Source organism: Capsicum annuum, chromosome 8, assembly GCF_002878395.1.
Source record: "Capsicum annuum cultivar UCD-10X-F1 chromosome 8, UCD10Xv1.1, whole genome shotgun sequence".
NCBI classification, from domain to species: Eukaryota; Viridiplantae; Streptophyta; class Magnoliopsida; order Solanales; family Solanaceae; genus Capsicum; species Capsicum annuum.
The window spans coordinates 8,643,944-8,663,369 of NC_061118.1; positions in this window are offsets into that span (position 1 = coordinate 8,643,944).

The window sequence follows — 19,426 nt, forward strand, 5'->3', positions numbered from 1 at the left end:
TATTTGTGGGCTGAGGTTATGCAATTCCAAGCCAAAGTTCATCCAATTTGGGGAACCCATATTCCCATTAAAACCTCTTAAATAATATACCAATTCTGTCCCTAAAATATCAATTTAAAGCATAAATAATCAATTCAAAACATGAGATAAGTAATTCAATCAGTAACAACAAAAATTCCTCAAGTAAATTTCAAAACCCGCAACATAAATCAAATGGAAACCATTTTATTCATGCAATAATGTAAAATTAAAGTTTAGGAAAGAGAAACATGCCTAAAACATGCAAGAATTCGAAGTTAATTTGATGTTTGGATCCCAAATGATAAATACACAGTAAAACCCTCAATCTTTCTTAGTTGGAGAGTTAATAATGAACAAAGTAGAGTTTTATCTTTTAAAACTGAAGGAACAGGACCCCTTTAATGTTTAAAAGTCATAAAAAAGGCATAAAGACCAAAAGCCCCTCACCCCTAAGTGGAAAAAAACAAACTAGATCAAATTTAACCCTCAGTGGGACACGAACTCATCACAAAGGTTATCCTCTATGCCACACCATTTTCATAGAGGTTAACCTCCATGATACGGTGATATCATAGACCCTTACTTTCTTGTGTCCCAAAATGACCCCAAACCCCTTTCAAAAATTTCAATTATCCTTTAACATCTTTATACATAATTCAATTAAAAAATTGATATTACTTACATGGGAAGGTCAAAAATTGCAAAATCCCATATTTTTGTCCCTTGAATCACTATCCTGACTATGACTCCCTTTACGAGTCGTAGGGTGTCCTGGCGAGTTGTAAGGACCCAAATCATAGCCTGACTAGTGTGAGTTATTAGGTTTTTTGTTTTGAGTACTATTGTTTTCTAACAATTCTTATGGACTCACTACCAGTCGTAATATCCCAATCGTAGTCAAACTAGTATGTGTTCCAAATATTTTTGTCCTGATGATGGACTAAGACTCTATGAGTCATACGGTCCCCTAACGAGTCATGAATGTAATTCATAATATCAATAATATATGTTCCTAATAACACTGTCTTAGAGACAACTCATGATGAAGAGTAGTAATATATCATTACAAGTCGCAGTATGACCTGCAGTGTCTAGCGATAATTTTTTAATTTTAAGTTGAGGGCACCTTAGACATTTCCCTCTTTTACCTACTTAATAACCACAGCCATAAAACACCCTTGGGGAATTATTTCAACACTTTATCATATCAAAGACACTCTCTATTATCTTTAAATTCCCTCAAGAAAGATACTGAGGGTTTTTACGAAGTAGGTCATCTAAGGTCTCAAGGTTTGAATTCTCACTATAAAACTTTGTGTTTCAGGCATATTAATCTTCTGTAATCCTCAATTTATGAAAAATATGTACTTTAATGGCTTTAATTGGATGGTTTTGAATGTGGATTTTCAACATGGGTTGAGGGTTTTAGAATGATTGTTGTTTATTTGATATTTCTTGTTTACATATGTTATTTTTATGTTTTAAATGGTGGTTTTTAAATAACTTTGAGGTATGGGCATGGTGAATAAACTAGGGGATTTTTATTTCCACAAATTTTGTGAATATTGATAATTGAATTGGTAATAACCCCAATTCAATTTTATGAAAGTAGGTTTTGAGTATTAATAAAATTGCATTGAACTATTTTTGGAACAATCACATGACATAAAGAGCTTATTGAAACATGGTGGTTTGATTTAATAAAAAGGGAGTCGTTTTTACCATTTAATGAAATTTTGATGGCACATTGATGTTACTTTGCAAGTGTAGTTGGTATGATGAAGCGAACAGTGTATGCCTAAATTTGTATTATGGTTCAATGAATAGGAATGTGTGATAAATGTTTTAATGGGCCTTATGAGAGGGTTGATTAGAAGAGTCATGAAAATAGAGGTCCCAAAGGACCAATATTGGAAACTACGATTGCCGACGTAGGGTATATTTAGGTGATTTGAGTCCCCTTTGCTATATACGTGGGAGGTTTGAGTCCCCATATTATAAAATATAATTGGGTGCTTAAGTCACCTTGGTATGCTGGAAGGTTCTAGTCCTCTATGGTGCATATATACATTTTCTGGTTCGTGTAGCTACATACGCTGGGGAACTTTGAGCTATGAAAGAGCTAGAAACATATAGCCCATGGTTTCCTTCTTATGACATTTGAGCTACACAATCTAGTCTAATATTTTAAAGTACATGTTAAGCTTTGTTCCCTTTTCCCGACATACTATTTATATATGTATTTGATGATTTTCACATGGTTTTGAATTGGATCTTGATTTGACATAATTTTATCCCTTATCCCTGAGTTACATGCTAGTGTTCAACCCACTAATTATCTCTAGATATTGTATCTCTATGTAATGTAGGTACTAGAGATACTTCTACTTTTTCTGCATAGTGATTACGTGGATCATCTTTGTTCGTTGGTTTTATTGTGTAGTGGTGAGCTTCTATTCTTCAAAAGACCTGATTATTTCATTAGTTTCCATTTCATATATTAGAATTAAGAGTTCACATGATCATTAACACTATCATTATCATTATCAGGGTGGGGTATATGTCCCGATACTTTATTAATTTTGAATTATTTAGTAGGCTTTGTGGATTACTATGGTCTTGGGTGGTGATGTTGGTTGTTTTTTTTGTTTGGTTATTGGTTATTGGTTATAGACATATCTTAAATTCTTTAAGCTTGTCTTATGCTATCTTGCATATATTCAAAATACATCTGACATTGGGGGTATTATATTTTGTTTGACTAGGAGTAGGGGGTGGTCTCTAGTTTTTGTTGGACTTGATATACTTGTCACGTCTAGTCTCTAGTTTGGGTTATGAGAAATTTGGTGTTAGAGTCTAGGTTTAGTTTCATTGGGCGTCTAAAAATTCATGTCAAGTAGTGTCTCTTTTATTGGTATGTAGCTCACTATAGTATAAAGGAGAGTCTACGAGCCATTTAAGAATGTTTTTCTTTCTTGTAGTTTTATTTTGAGCTATAAAGTCTAAGATCTTGAAATCTCTTATAATTCCCGTATGTTTGCTTGTGGAAACTTTTTTTTCCCATCTATGGACAATATCAATGGAGCTCGTGCCACATATAGAGTTGAGACCCGCTCTAGAACTGTAGCTTCCAATTTTACTAACCTACATGGAGTTACATCAGTTCCCCTATCCCTCCTCATACATCTTAAGATAATGTGTCTAATGCTTAGTTTTTCCAGTTGATCCATTTTTTACATAGTTGGTTGCCTCTCAGACTGAATGTGTTGCTTCCGTGGCTCAATCTTTGAGGTTACTAGAGTTGACCAATTTATGAGGTTGAATCCTCTGACTTTCACTTCTTCTAAAGTTGAGGAGCATCCTTTAAATTTTATTGATAAGATGGAAAAAATTTTTTGTGTGATGCATGCTACTGATGTGGAGGTGTAGAGTTCACTACTTATTAGTTGAAGGATATGTCATACCAATGGTATGAGGAATAGGGCTAGTCTAGGGATGATGCTTCTGAGTCTTCTTTATGGAATGACTTCTCTACTACTTCTCTTGATTGCTTCTTTTCTTAGGAGTTAAGGAAGGCGGAGGCTGAGAAATTCATGAATTTGAAGCAAGAAAAGATGACAGTAAGAGAGTATGCCTTGAAGTTTCATCAGATGTCGTGATATGCTCCAAAATTAATGTCTAGCAAGAGGTCTAGAATATAGAAGTTTGCTTTTGGGTTTTCTCATGATTTTATCTTAGAAAGCAAGACTGCATTGTTAAACAAAGATATGGGTATCTTTAGACTTATGGTGTATATGAAACATGTGGAAAATGAAAATAAAAACCAAGCAGAGGTGATAAAAGACTGAACAAGAAGTTTTAATATATGGATTAGGATAGAGATTAGTAGCAGAGTGGTAGATATGATTGAAAATGATCTAAGAAGAAATAAGGCAATTTAGGTTCCTACTCTACGACTAGTTCTCCTTACTTAAAGTCATCGGGTAATCGTTATTTTTAGAATATTATTGGTCCTAGGAATTGAGTACCCAGCCTCATGCTAGTGGGGATCAATCAACTCTATCAAACCCCCCTTGTATATTTTGTGTTCAGGTGTATCATGGTTTTTGTGAAGAGGGAAGGAACAAGTCCTTCAAATATGGATAGATTGGTCATATGCAGAGGGATTGTCCTTGTAAGGTTGCTTCTGGGGCAAATAAGATCCCTGTTACTACTTTGTCAGCTCTTGGACCAAAGGGTGCTACTTCTTCCTCTTGATCCGACACTGGTTGGAACCGTTTGTATGCTCTTTCCACCTACCAGGATTCTGAGGTATCTCTTGATGTTGTTATTGGTACATTGAAATATTTCTCCCATGTTGTTTATTTTCTACTTTATCTAGAGTCTATCCTCTCTTATGTGACCCCTTATGTGGATTTTTATTTTTTTAATTCTGAGTAAATTATGGATAACTTCTCTGTATCTACCTCGATGGGTGAATTTATTATGGATAGGATGATTATAGGGGTTGTGTTATGTTGGTTTATGGTAGAGAGGCCTTGGTGGATCTAATAGAGTTTGACGTGTTAGTCTTTGATGTGATTTTGAAAATGAATTAGTTGCATTCGTGCTATGCATCTCTAGATTATTGGACCCAAAGGGTCATTTCCATTTCCTTAATGAGGTTGTGATTGAGTGAGAGGTAGTTCCCTAGTGCCTAAGGGGAGGTTGTTTTCATATCTTAGAACCCAAAAATTAATTTCCAAGGGGTGCCTCTACCATCTAGTGCATGCTAAGGATTCTAGATCCAAAGATTCTTCATTACAGTTTATTCTTATGGTTTGTAAGTTTCTCAAGGTGTTCCCTGATAATCTTCCTGGTGTTTCTCCCGATATGGTAATTAATTATGGTATTGATTTTCTTTTATAGACTCATCTTATTTTTATCCCTCTCTATTGAATGGCTCCGACTGATTTGAAAGAACCTAAGGAGTAGTTGAAAGATCTTTAAGATAAGGGTTTTATCTACCCTAGTTAGGGTGCTCTAGTTTTATTCATATGTAATACGGATAGTTCCCTTCAGATATGTATAGATTCCTACCAGTTGAATAAGGTGAGTGTGATGAATAAGTATCAACTTTCTAGGATTGATGATCTCTTTGATCAACTTCAGAGTGCAAAGTACTTTTCCCTGATCTATCTTTGGGCAATTTACCATTATTTGCAGATTATGTAGTGGATATCCCTATTACTGCCTTCAGAGCCTAATATGGTCATTTTGAGTTTTTGGTGATGTCCTTTGGTTTGAAAAATGCCTAGGCGGCATTCATGGATCTTATGAATCAAGTTTTTGGCAGTTCTTGGATTAGTTTATAATTGTGTTTATTGATAACATTTTGGTGTATTCCAATAGTCAGTCATATCATGACGATCACCTCTACCGTATATTGTAAACCTTGAAAAATTAGTAGTTTTATGTGAAATTCTCAATGTATGAGTTCTGGTTAAATGATGTGACCTATCTAGGTCATGCTATTTCTAATGAAGGGATCATGACAGATCTACTAATAGTTATGGTGGTTATGAAGTGGCCTAGACCCATGGCTCTAACCGATATTAGAGCTTCTTGGGTTTAGCTGTTATTATAGGAGGTTTGTAGAAAGCTTATCTTTTATTGCAACCCCATTAACTAAGTTGACCTAGAGAAAGGTGAATTTTTTTGTGGTTGGATACTTGTGGGGGTATCTTTGAGAAGTTGAAAGATAAGCTAATATAGTCTCTGATTCTTACTCTACCCGACGGTATTGATGGTTTTGTTGTCTATTGTGATGCATCTCGGGTGGGACTAAGTTGTGTGTTGATGCAGCATGGCAAGGTGGTTGCACAATCTTCTAGGTATTTAAAGGTACATGAGAAGAACTATCCAACTCATGATTAGGGGTTGTTAGCAGTGGTTTTTACTTAGAAAATTTGGTATCACTATTTCTATGGAGTCTATGTTGACATCTTTTCTGACCATAAGAGTTTTCAATATATGTTCACCCAGAAGGAGTTGAACCTCAGGTATATAAGATGGTTTGAGTTGCTCAATTACTATAACATGAGCTTCATTATCGTTCAGGTAAATCTAACATGGTTGTTGATGCTATTAGCATATTGTATATGGGAAGCTTATCTCATACGGATGAGAAGAAGCAAGATTTGGTGAAGGATATTCATTGGGTGGCTATTCTTGGAGTTCGTCTCTTGGACTTTGAGGATGGTGGCATGATAGCACAAGAGGTGGAGAAGTCATCTCTTGGTGCTGAGGTAAAGGAAAAGCAGGTTTTGGATCCTATATTAATGCAGATTAAGGATAATGTGGGTCACCAAAATGTGATATCTTTCAAGATTGCTCGAGATGGTATCTTGAGGTACCAAGGTAGGTTATGCATTCCAGATGTTGATGGTCTAAGGGAGAGGATTTTGGCTGATGTTCATAATTCTAGGTACATTTTTTATCCTTGCTTGATGAAGATATATCTTGACTTAAAAGAAATTTAATGGAGGAATAATTTGAAAAGGGATGTGCCTAATTTTGTGGCTAAGTGTTTGGTTTGTCAGCAAGTGAAGGTTGAGCACTCGAGGCCTTGTGGTTTATCTCAAGAGATTGAATTACCTGTGTGCAAAAAGAAAGTTATTATTATGGATTTTTTTACTATTCTTTTATTGTACTATCATTAGTTTGATTCCATTTGGATCATCGTGGATAAGATGACTAAGTCCGCTCACTTTTTGCCAATGAGGACTTATTATTCGGAGGAGGATTATGCTAAGCTCTTCATTGAGAAGATATTAAAGTTGCATGGTTCTCCAATTTCTATCATATCGGATCGACGTACTCAGTTCTTATCTCACTTTGGCGTTCCTTTCAATGAGGTTTGGGGACTAAGGTGTACCTTAGCACCATCTTCAATCCTCAGATAGATTGACAAGAGGAGAAGATGATAAAGACCCTAAAAGATATGTTGAGGTCTTGTGTGATAGATTTTGGTGGTAGTTAGGTTAGCCATTTGCCTCTTATTGAGTTTTCATATAATAATAGCTATCATTCTAGTATTAGGATGGCTCCGCTCAAGGCTTTGTATGGTTGAAGATTTAGGACTCTTATTAGGTGTTTCGAGGTTGGTGATAGTAAAATGTATGGTCTCGAATTGGTTCACCAATCCATGGAAATGGTGAAGGCAATTCATGATAGGCTTAAGACCGCCCAACATCACCACAGGTACTATGTATATTTAAGGTGAATGGACTTGTAGTTTGATGTGGAAGATTTGGTGTTCTTGAAGGTGTCTCCCATGAAGGGAGTGGTGCAATTTGAAAAAAGGGAAAGCTCAGTCCCTAATACATTGGTCATTATCGTATTTAGAGGTGAGTAGGTAAAGTGTCTAATGAGTTGGAATTGCCTTCGAGTTTGGGTTCCATTCATCCAGTCTTCCATGTGTTGAAAAAGTGTGTAGGCGATCCTTTCTTGGTAATTCCCTTAGAAAGTATGGGTGTCTCGAATTTCTTGTCCTATGAGGACTTCGTGATTAAGTTCTTGGATTGGCAAGTTTGCCAGTTGCGAGCAAAGGACGTGGATTCAATAAAGGTTCTATAGAGGAACCAAAGGCATGAAGGAGCTACTTCAAAACCCGAAGAGGACATGAAGTTCAAGTACAATTCTTGTTTCCCACTCTGTAAAATCATGCGAGAGGTAGGTGTATTCCATAGCTTTTTTTTCTAACTTTGTTAAACGAAATTATGAATTCCTTGATATCTTTGTTTTCTATCTTTGTTAAAGGTAAGTGTGGATTACTCTATGTTAAATCATGCTAATAAATTCCATATCCCTTTATTCAAGGATGAATGATCCTAACGAGGGGTAAATGTAACACCCTGGATTTTGGGCCCTTGAAAATTTCTTAAATTTTATCCTCACTATCCTGACTACGACTCCACTTAGGAGTCGTAAAGACCTAAATCATAGCTTGACCAGTGTTAGTAACTAAGTTTTCTGTTCTAAGTATAAGTGGCTCCCAACGAGTTGTATGGACTCACTACGAGTCTTGATGACCCATCGTAATCAAACTAGTGTGTGTTCCAGGTGTTGCTGTCCTGGTGACGACTAGGATGTTAGGAGTAATAGGTCCCCTAACGAGTCGTAGGAATGTAAGTCGTTGATGATGCCCAAACACCACCACCTATTATATGATGATATGGTCGCTGTCAAAATATAGTAACCTAATAAATATTGGCTCGAATCACTAAGGAATTAACACAACCCACCCTGGGGCCGTGTTGTAATGGGAATCCTAAGTCCGACCAGTGTCGGAGACCACCCCCGTTACCTAACCCAAACTCCAACTGCCTTCCCTGAGATGGCTGGATTCCGAGCATGAAATATAATAGTGTAAAATCTTACACAAAGACCCTGGGAATAGATCACAACTGTGACCGACCCAACTGAGTCCAACCATATCCATAACCATTATTCCACCATGCCAAACCATACCAAACAAGGCCATATATCAGTCCATAACCAAAGACGTTCCAAAATTAATAAAATTAATCCCAAAATGAAGTAGGATATAACAACCAAAAAAATCTTTCAATTATGTCAGCGCACTGGCTTATTCCAATGCCAAGGCTGACACTTATACCGATCCCGCCCATTCCATCCCAAAGAAGTACCCCAAAGCCTCTATCCAAAAGAGTAATGAAATTCGGTTAGGACATGCCCCCAATCATAGCAAAAATCAATATCCAAAATAAAATCAAAATGTCTAGAAATATCCATAACATGAAATGTTGTCTTCCGCAAGGATGGAAGCTCACCACTTCATTCCAAATGTTGTCCCCGAATCAATCATTATGTAGGAGTAGTAGATCGATCGGTTCTTGCATAGCATGGGTTTATGACCGCCAGTAGATGGGGTTAGCGAGTGACCGCTAGCATGCTCTCTGGGTAAGGATAAAATAATGACATTTATAAAATGAAGTAAAACCATCCATATTCACACAACCATATATATATATATATATATATATATATATATATATATATATATATATAAGTATAACCTTTCCAGGAAAATGGATCAGGTTTAGCATGCCTTTAAAACCCTTACATGGATTGTGTAGCTTTGTGTTCCTAAACCACCCACGGGCTATATGGGTTCATCTCCACTTGCTGAAAGGTCCCCAGTACGTGTAGACGCATGACCAGGGAAGTATCCCATGGGATGACTAGTACATACCCAAAATAAAGTGTGACATCACACACATGGTCACAAGGACCAACCTTATATCGGCACTATATGAGTTTCCAACCTCCAGTTTCCATGGCTTAGCTACACATCCCACCATTATTACCCAATTAAAAGCAATTTACAAATAACCAAACCATTATCCATTTATTAACCATCACCATTTATATTGGTATCATCATACCAACCCTTACATGCAAGTATCATCCAAAGCCAACCATTTATAGGTTTAAGGGTACTTTCATAAGCCCTTCCATTTGCCATATTAAAATACTTGGGAGACTTCTATGTTCCCCAAAAGCATAACCAATTAGCCTTTAGCCTTTCCAAACTATTTAGACCATGCATAATTCCTTTACCAAGTTTAAGACATGCAAGAGTTCCATTAAAAGAAGTCAATGTAATGAGCATATCTTTATAAGCATTTTATAAAACACATTGTAGGCATATTATGACCAAAATCAATTCCAATTACAAATAAACCATTCCCATTCAATCCGATTATCCAAAGCCATCATTAATGAATATAAAATCATAATTAAAACCGTGGGAAACCATAACCAACCATTTAACATCAAAACGCCCAATTAATATTTGAAAGCCAAAATCATGCAATAGTGAAACAATGAAAATATTCATATAAACCATGCCTTTAATTTAAAGAACAATGAGAGAAGAGAAAATGCCTTAAATAAGATGATAATAGAAAGAAATCTCCAAGAGAAGCCACAAATCAATCCTTTAGTTGAAACCCTAGCTCCCCTTGACAAAAAGCTCTTGAGAGAATTATAGAATGTTTAGGAAGAGTTTCTAAGTGTTAATGAATAGAATAATAGGGTAAATAACCTTCCAAGTAGGTTATAAGTCATGGGACCAAATTAGGATAAGTAGGGAAACATCCAAAATGCCCCACTTAAGTTGCACAAAAATCGCTGTTGCAGGGAAACGACTGACCCACACGAGTCGTACCCATGATATGATCGATATCCACTACTCGTATCCTGAACATCCACTGTTGAATCAAATATTGTCCAGTATAGGACTCATCTAACCAAGTCATAACACGGTATACTATCCATACCCTTTATCCGTATCCCTAACAGATTTATACCCAAGAAAGATTTTGACACTGTTTACCATACGAGTCCCTGGTATAATTCGTACCCTGGCTTACGACTCATGGTAAGCCACTCATACTAAAATAAAACATAGGTAACCAAGTATATGATAAAGTTAAGGAACCAAACAACCCCTAACCACCAATACGACTTGTACCCCTAAGTCATATCCATTCCAGTAACCAAAATCCATCCCATCAACCAACACTGTTCAGTATACAACTGGACCATACCATCTGTACCCCAACATACGGTGCGTACGCATGAGTCATGTTGGGTTGAGAGATCTAAATTCCTGGAAATTTCTAAGGTCCAGAAACTAGGTTGTTTCAATCTCCTCCACTAGGAACATTCATACCCGAATAACGGAGAAGTTAGGGTAACCACAAGTTAGATTCATTTGCATTACCAAACATATTCTAATTTTTAACAAAGTTCAAAACTAAAGAGGCAAAGATGCAAATCTTTCCTTTAAAAACCCTAAAAATAAAGATGTCTTAAAGACACATACCTTCCACATGAATCCCAGGAGCGGAAAATAAATATGGATATTTGAACTTCATGTCCTCTTCTGCATATACTTCAATGTCTTAATAGTTCTCTTTACTTGCCCATCTATCTGCGGATGAAAAGCAGTACTCAAACTCACCTTTGTTCCCAACTTTCTCTAAATAGATCGCTAGAAGTGAGATGTAAACTACGTGCCATGATAAGAAATAATCCAAAAAGTCACCCCATGTAGCTTCACAATCTTCTGAAGATACAACTTTGTATAATCCTCTGCCGAGAATGTAGTCTGTACTGGCAAAAAGTATGCAAACTTAGTCATCCTATCTATGATGACCCAAATCGAATTATATTGACTTTGGGACTGAGGAAGACTAGTAACAAAGTTAATATTTATCATTTCCCACTTCCATTCGAGAAAATCAATTTCTTGATACAACCCTTCTGGCCTCATGTGCCCACCCTTAACCTGTTGACATACCATGCACTTAGCCATAAAATCAGCCATACCCCATTTCATGAAATTCCACTAATAGATTTCCTTAAGATCATGATACATCTTAGACGAGTCGGGATGAACAACATAGCGCGACTTATGTACCCCATCCAAAATCCTTTGTCATAACTCATCGACATAAAGAACACACAACCTCCCTTGGTACAGTAAAGTACTATCACCACTGATCTAAAACACTACTACCTTTTGCCCACCAATGTCACTCTTGATTTTCATCAAGATAGGATCTAACACTTTCTTGTCCTTAATCTCTGCACTAAGAGATGATCGAACCACTTCTTCCACCACCATACCACCATCCTTGGTGTTCAAGAGGAGAACTCCAAGACTAGCTAGACGATGAGTATCCTTCACTAATTCCCACTTTTCGTCCTCTACATAAGCCAAAATCCCCATGGATAACCTGCTAAAAGCACCGGCAACCATATTAGCCTTACCTAGTTGATAGTAAAGACTCATATCATAATCCTTGAGAAGCTCAAGCCATCTAATCAATCCGACATTAAGCTTTTTCTGGGTGAACACATACTGTAGACTCTTATGATAAAAAAAGATATCCATGTAGACACCATACAAATAATGTTGCCATATTTTCAAAGCAAATAGAACTGCTAATAACACTAAATCATGAGTAGAATAATTCCTATCATATACCTTTTACTGCCTAAAAGCATAGGCAATCACTTCCCATGCTGCATCAACACACAACTAAGCCCTACCTGAGATGCATCACAATAACCTACGAACCCATTATTGGATTCCGACAAAGTCAGAATTGCAGCTGAAGTTAACTTATCCTTTAACTTCTCAAAACTCCCTTAACAAGCATCTGACCTAGAAAACTTAAGCTTCTTCTGAGTTAACTTAGTCAAAGGAGCATATATCAATGAAAAGATTTCCACAAACCGCCTATAATACCTCACTAAATCAAAGAAGCTCTGAATATCAGATGGAGTCGTAGGTCTAGGCCATGTCTTCACCATAATAACCTTCTACAGATCCACCATGATCCCCTAACTAGAAATAATATGACCCAAAAAAGTTACAGCGTTAAATCAAAACACACACTTGGATAACTTGGCATATAACTGCTATTCCATTAAGGGATGCAACACCACACGGAGGATATTAGCATGATCCACCTTACTCTTTGAATAAATCAGAATGTCATCAATAAATATAATGATGAAGATATCTAAATACTAACGAAAAACTCTATTTATCAGATCCATAGATGCCATTGGAGTATTATGCAACCCAAATGACATCACCAGAAAGTCAAAGTACCCATACCGGATATGAAAAGCCATCTTAGGGATATCTACCTCCCTAAATTTTAGCAGATGGTACCCAAACCAAAGATCTATATTAGAAAAGAAATTGGCACCTTGTAACTTGTAAAATAAATTGGCACCTTGTAACTTGTAAAATAGATTAACTATCCTTTGAAGAGGATACTTGTTCTTGATTATCACCTTGTTCAGCTGCCTATAGTCAATGCACGTCTGAAGGGGACCTTTCTTCTTGCAAACAATCAACACCAGTGCACCCCAAGGAGATACACTAGGATGAATAAATCCCTTATCTAGAAGATCCTTAAGTTGGTCCTTGAGTTCCCACAATTCAAATGGATCCATTCTATACAAAGGAATAGAAATTAGATGAGTTTCCAGAATTAGATCAAAACCAAAATCTATTTCCCTATCCGGAGGAACACCAGGAAGATCATCCAAAAAGACCTTAGGAAACTCATTAACCATATGAACTGACTGTAAAGAAGGACCTTTTGAGTTAGAATCTTTAACCTAGACTAAGTGATAAATACCACCTTTAGAGATCACCTTCGATCTTTATGATATGAAATAAATTTCCCCAAGGAGCTAAAAAATACCTTTCCATTCTATAATCGGCTCACCAGGGAACCTAAAGATAACCCTATGGGTTCAATTATACAAAGATAATTAATAAGAGTGTAACCAGTACATAATTATAATAACATCAAAATCCCCCATATCCAACTCAAATAAATCTACCAAGGTCTTCCTACCACCAACAGATACCACACCCCATGTACACTCTCTTAGCAATAACCGAGTCACCTACTAAGGTAAAAACATAAAAAGGATCTAAAATAACTTTCAAATTGAAACCTAAAGATATAACCACATAAGGAGTCACATAGAAGAGAGTGGACCCCAGAAGATATTGGACGCCAAACTTAGCTACACCACCCGCCATTATTGCCAAATTAAAACCAACTTCCAAATAACCCAATCATTATCCATTTATTAACTAAGGCCATTGATATTGCTATCATCATACCAACCCTTTCTTGCAAGTATCATCCATAACCAACCATTTATAGTTTTAAGGGGACTTTCAGGTGCCCATCTATTTACCATATTAAACTACTTGGGAGACTTTTATGTTCCCCACAAGCATAAAAAATTGGCCTTTAGCCTTTCCAAACCATTTAGACTATGCATAATTCCTTTACTAAGTTTAAAACATGCAAGAGTTTCATTAAAAAAAGTCAGTTCAATAAACATATCTTTATAAGCATTTTATCAAACACATTGGGGGCATAATATGACCAAAATAAATTCCAATTAACAATAAACCATTCCCATTCAATCCTATTATCAAAAACTACCATTAATGCAAACAAAAGCATAATTATAGCCATGGGGAACCATAACCAACCATTTAACATAAAAACCCTAATTCATATTTGAAAGACAAAATCATGCAATAGTAAATCCATGAAAACATTCATATAAACCATGACCTTAATTAAACTAACAATGAGGGAAGAGAAACATGACTTAAACAAAAATGATAATGGAAACAAATCACCAAGACAAGCCCCAAATTGATCCGTTAGTTTAAACCCTAGCTCCCCTTGGCCAAAAACTCTTGAGATAATTATGAAGTGTTTAGGAAGACTTTCTAAGTGTAAATGAATAGAATAATACGGTAAATAACCTTCCAAGTAGGTTAAAAGTCATAGGACTCTATTAGGATAAGTAGGGAAATGTCCAAAATACGCCACTTAAGTTGTACAAAAATCCCATCATAGGGATACGACAGACCCATAGGAGTTGTACCATCTAATATGATAGGTATCCACCACTCGCATCCTTAACATCCACCCTTGAATCAAATACTATCCAGTAAATGAATCATTCAACAAAGTTGCAACCACAATATATAATCCTAGCCTTCATCCATAACTCTAGCAGATTTATACCCAGGAAGATTTAGACATTGTCCACCATACGAGTCCCTAGTACAATTCTTACCCTTGCTTATGCTCATGTTGAGTAGCTCGTATTCAGATCCAACCTAAGTAACCAAGTCTAAGATTAAGTTAAGGAACCAAACAACCCATAACCACCAATATAACTCATACTTCTAAGTTGTATTCATTCCAGTAACCAAAATTTATACCACCAATCAACACTGGTCATTATACGATCAACATACCATTCATACCCCAACATACAACTTGTACCTATAAGTCGTATTGCATCTAGAGATCATAATTCCAGGAAATTTTCTAAGGTCTATAAACTAGGGTGTTTTAGGAATACGTGGAATAGTGGATTTCAGATGCTGTAATCAATAAGATAGAACCAAAAAAAATAAATGTGAGGTTTTAATGGAAATATAAAACAAAGAGCAATTATAAATTTTGGTTATGATCAGTATTGGTGAATGCTAGGGTTGTGTTCCCCCTAGCTTCTTAACTTCGTAGGTTTATCGTGCTATGTTGAACCAACCCGATACCTTACATATAGAATTGACAAGTTTTGTACCTTCTACAGTCTTTCTGATGAGCTGAAGGATTTCACCGTTTATGTTTTGAGTCTGAGGATGCCGCCTTGCTAATTCTTATATTGATCTCAGTTATTTATTACCTTTTAAGTCTCCAGTAATTAGATGATATTTAATGATCTTACTTAGATAATACCTAGTAGCGTTAATCGATCGTTAATATCTAAATTACTATTATCATTATCTTTTCCTAGTCACTACCCTTTTTGGAATAAGTAGCAATAATCTAGGTGGGATCTTAATGGTTTCTACTATTAAGAAATCAATTATAATGAAGATAATGCAATGCATATCATGGGTATCGGTTCAATTCAACATTCACAATTCCCCTATATTATTAATCCACCAGGGTTTCGATAACCCTAGCTATAGATTTTATCCTCACATACTTGTGAATAAATCAATATCATTCATAGTAGATAGAATAGAAGAATACAATGATAAGAATTATATAAACCCATAATCGTTATATAATTAATCAACTAAAGTTAATACACGATAATAGCAATATCAAAATTAGATTATGGAATAAAAATATGTTTGTAAATATCAAAAGTGTGTAAATCCTACTAATAAACACATAATGGGTATTTATAGTATAAGAGGAAAGCCTAAAACAAAAGCTTAGATGAAATAGTAGAAAAATAGGTCATTGACCACATGTGGTTAGTACCCATGGTCTTGTATCAGGTGTAGGTAGTACTTGTGGTCCTGGCCCTAGGCACAGGTACAAACCATAGATATCGAGAGTAAATAGCTATTTAAATTTTGGACTTCTGGTACTTGCTTTGCCTATATGCGGTCCATAGGTTCTACTTGCAGCCACATTTTGGCTTAGTAGGTGCCGAGAGTTATCTATTCAGCTCTCCTTCGATTCCCTAACATGCTGGAAACTTCTCAAATATTCGTAATTTCTCCAAAAAGAGGAAAAAATACCTTTTTACCAAATTTATAATCCAAAACATGATTTTCTGCAAAACATACTCAAAAAGCATCATATCTTACCAAATAGGCTCAGAAACTTGCATTTTTTCCTTCTTTTAAGCATCGAAAGTGATATATTTCTATTGCATATCAGCACCCTCAACTTAGAACATTTTTATGTCCTCAAACAACACATTATAGAAAAAACAAAAGCAATCCTTAACTAGGGAAAACTATGCTATTCAAGGTAGTCAGTCGGTCACTTAAACTCAAAACACAACATCCCCCTCTAATATTATTTTTCAAAACCAATTGTGTATGAAGTTGAAGCACCACAATGTGACATAATGGTATCAAGGTATCTCAATTGCATTAGAAATAGAAAATCACTCATATATACAAGTCACACTACCCGTAATAAGAAAATAGCTAGCAATATGACTTAGGTGCCCTCACAACAAGGATGTCACACTCACTCATATGAAATCATGTATGTCAATGAAGGGACAGTCAAGAGACACTCACACTCAGAGAAAAGTTCCAATAAATGTATGTCAAATACCATAGGCTTGCCCTTATTTTCTTTACCTTAGCATTTAGATAGTCAAGTTAGGATCGTTATATGACTTTTCTATGGCTTGTAATGTAGGATTGGGGTATAGTATGGTAAATATAGACTTTTAAGATGACTAAGCCTCCTTGGCATTACTCTAACTTTGGGATCTCACTTACTAGCCAATGACCTTTCTATTCGACCCTTATTCCTCCCTTTTTATTCTTTAATGCACATTCAGGCTGGATGTGGTTCCTTTTTTCTTTCTTCTTCTCTTTTTTACAATTTTGCTCTTCATTTTTTGTCATATCCAACCCTACTAGATTTTTCTCTTATTTTACCCTTCTTCATGCCTATTTACACTACACACCTCTTAGACACCCTCAACTTAAGAATTTTGCCTTAGTTGTGGTGCACAATGTCTAAGGAGGAATAGGGTCAAAACAGGTTCATTGTAATATAAATGGGAAGGTGAAAGCTGTAATAAGAAAAATAGGCATTCAGGCTCAAAGTCGAGATCAAGGGATGTAATTCATACATGGAAGGCTATTTAGGATAAAATTGGACTAAAATTAAAAACTACCTATGATTATTTCCTAACCAACTATCCTTCAACCTAGTCAAGACTAACCAGACAAGTTTTAATTGAACTACACAAAGGGAACTAGGTAGTATCTCACTCACACATAGTAGAGAGTCAATATTACAAACTACTACCTATATAGTTCATGCAATTGTAAAGTGAATATCATGCCTATAATCCTAATACCACAACAAGATCCTCAAAGTTCACGCATATAAACATTCACACAACTTTAAAACACAAAATTTAGAGGGGTGACATAAACCAGTCAAAACATGACTACTGCCTTAAATACTTAAAAAATCTCCTAATTAAAAAAAACACAACATGAAATAAAACAAAATATGCATAAACATGATGGCTCTACTACAAACAAGACTCTAGGGAAAAGAGGCACAATAATAAAATCCTAAGAGGACATCAAGATCCTCAAGTGGTTCCCCCCAAACTTAAAATCATAAACTATCCCCAATGCATCAAACCTCTACAAATAGGTGCGAACCAATCAAGAACACAAATACAACACCAAAATTCCATGGGTTGGATCCCAAGAAGCGCCTAATTTACTATCGTGGGACGACTCATTTCCCTTGGCTACTCAAACTTCCCCAAGGTCTATTTCAGCACAAACACTGATTTCTCCCAAATTTCCCATGTAGTGTTTCACCTATTACTCTTTAACTTTAAATGAGACATCACCATGATGCTTTATATCAATAACACTATATGGGAAAAACTTAACCACAATTAATGGTCCAGTCCATCTTGATTTCAGCTTGCCAAGAAACAAGCATAGTCTTTAATTATACAATAATACCAGATCACCAAGTTTGAATATTCTCTTATCGATCTTCTTGACATGGTAAATCTTTATTCTTTCTTTGTATATGACCAAGATCTCATAGGCACTGAGTTGGAATTCATCAAACTTAATTACCTTGATCAACCTAAAGTTTGCTGCATCATGCCAATCAAAATTTAGCTTTTTCAAAGCCCATAGTGCCTTATGCTAAAGCTTATCTGATAAGTTGCATGCTTTTAAATATACTAGATAATATAGAGAGGCACATATCGGGGACTTATAGGCTATTCATTAGGCCCACAATGCATTGTCTAAGTTTTTAGACGAATCAGTCCTATTGGTATTCATAGTCTTCACCAATATGGGCTTTATATCTCTATTAGATACTTCCACTTTCCCACTCGTTTGAGGATGGTAAGGTGTCACCCCCTTATGCCTCATACCAGATCTATCAAATAGTGCTTTGAACAAGAGGTTGCAGTAATGTGACCCACCATCACTAATAATAACATATGTAGTACTAAATCTAGAAAAGATGTTCCTCTTCAAATAGACGATGACACTCCTACCTTCATTGACTGGAAGAGCAACTTCCTCCACCCACTTTTATACATAGTCAACTACTACTAGAATGTACCTCATGCCATAGGATCTCACAAATGGGCCCATTAAATCAATCCCCCACACATTAAAAAACTCTAACTCTAGAATGATTATTATGGGGAGTTCCTAGTGCCGTGAAAATTTTCCTTTACTCTAACATTAGTCACAGGCTTTTGCCAAATCATAAGCATCCTTGTAAATTAAAGGCCAGTAAAACCCACATTGTAGAATTTTGTGGGTTGTCCTTATGCCACCGTGGTGACCCAAATTGGTGAAGAATAACAAGCTTTCAGAAAGTTCATTATTTCCACCTTTGGAATGCATCTATAAATCACACTATCAACACAAACACTGAATAAATATGGCTTATCCAATAATTACTTTCTTACCTCATGCATAAATCTATGTCACTGTTGGAAGGATAGATTTTCTTTGACAATATCGCTTCCCAAATAATTGGCAAAATCAGTAAACCAGGGAATCAAATCACAAGATGCTGCAAAAACTCACTCATCAGGAAAAGTATCATCTATCTCAAGATTATCCCCCAATTTTTGTATGGTCTCCTTCTCAAGTTTAGATAAGTGGTCTGCAACCTGATTTTCTTTCCCTTTTTGGGCCTTGACTTCGAAATCAAACTCTTACAGTGAAAGAACCCACTGGATCAATCTGAGTTTGTCATCCTTTATCTCCATC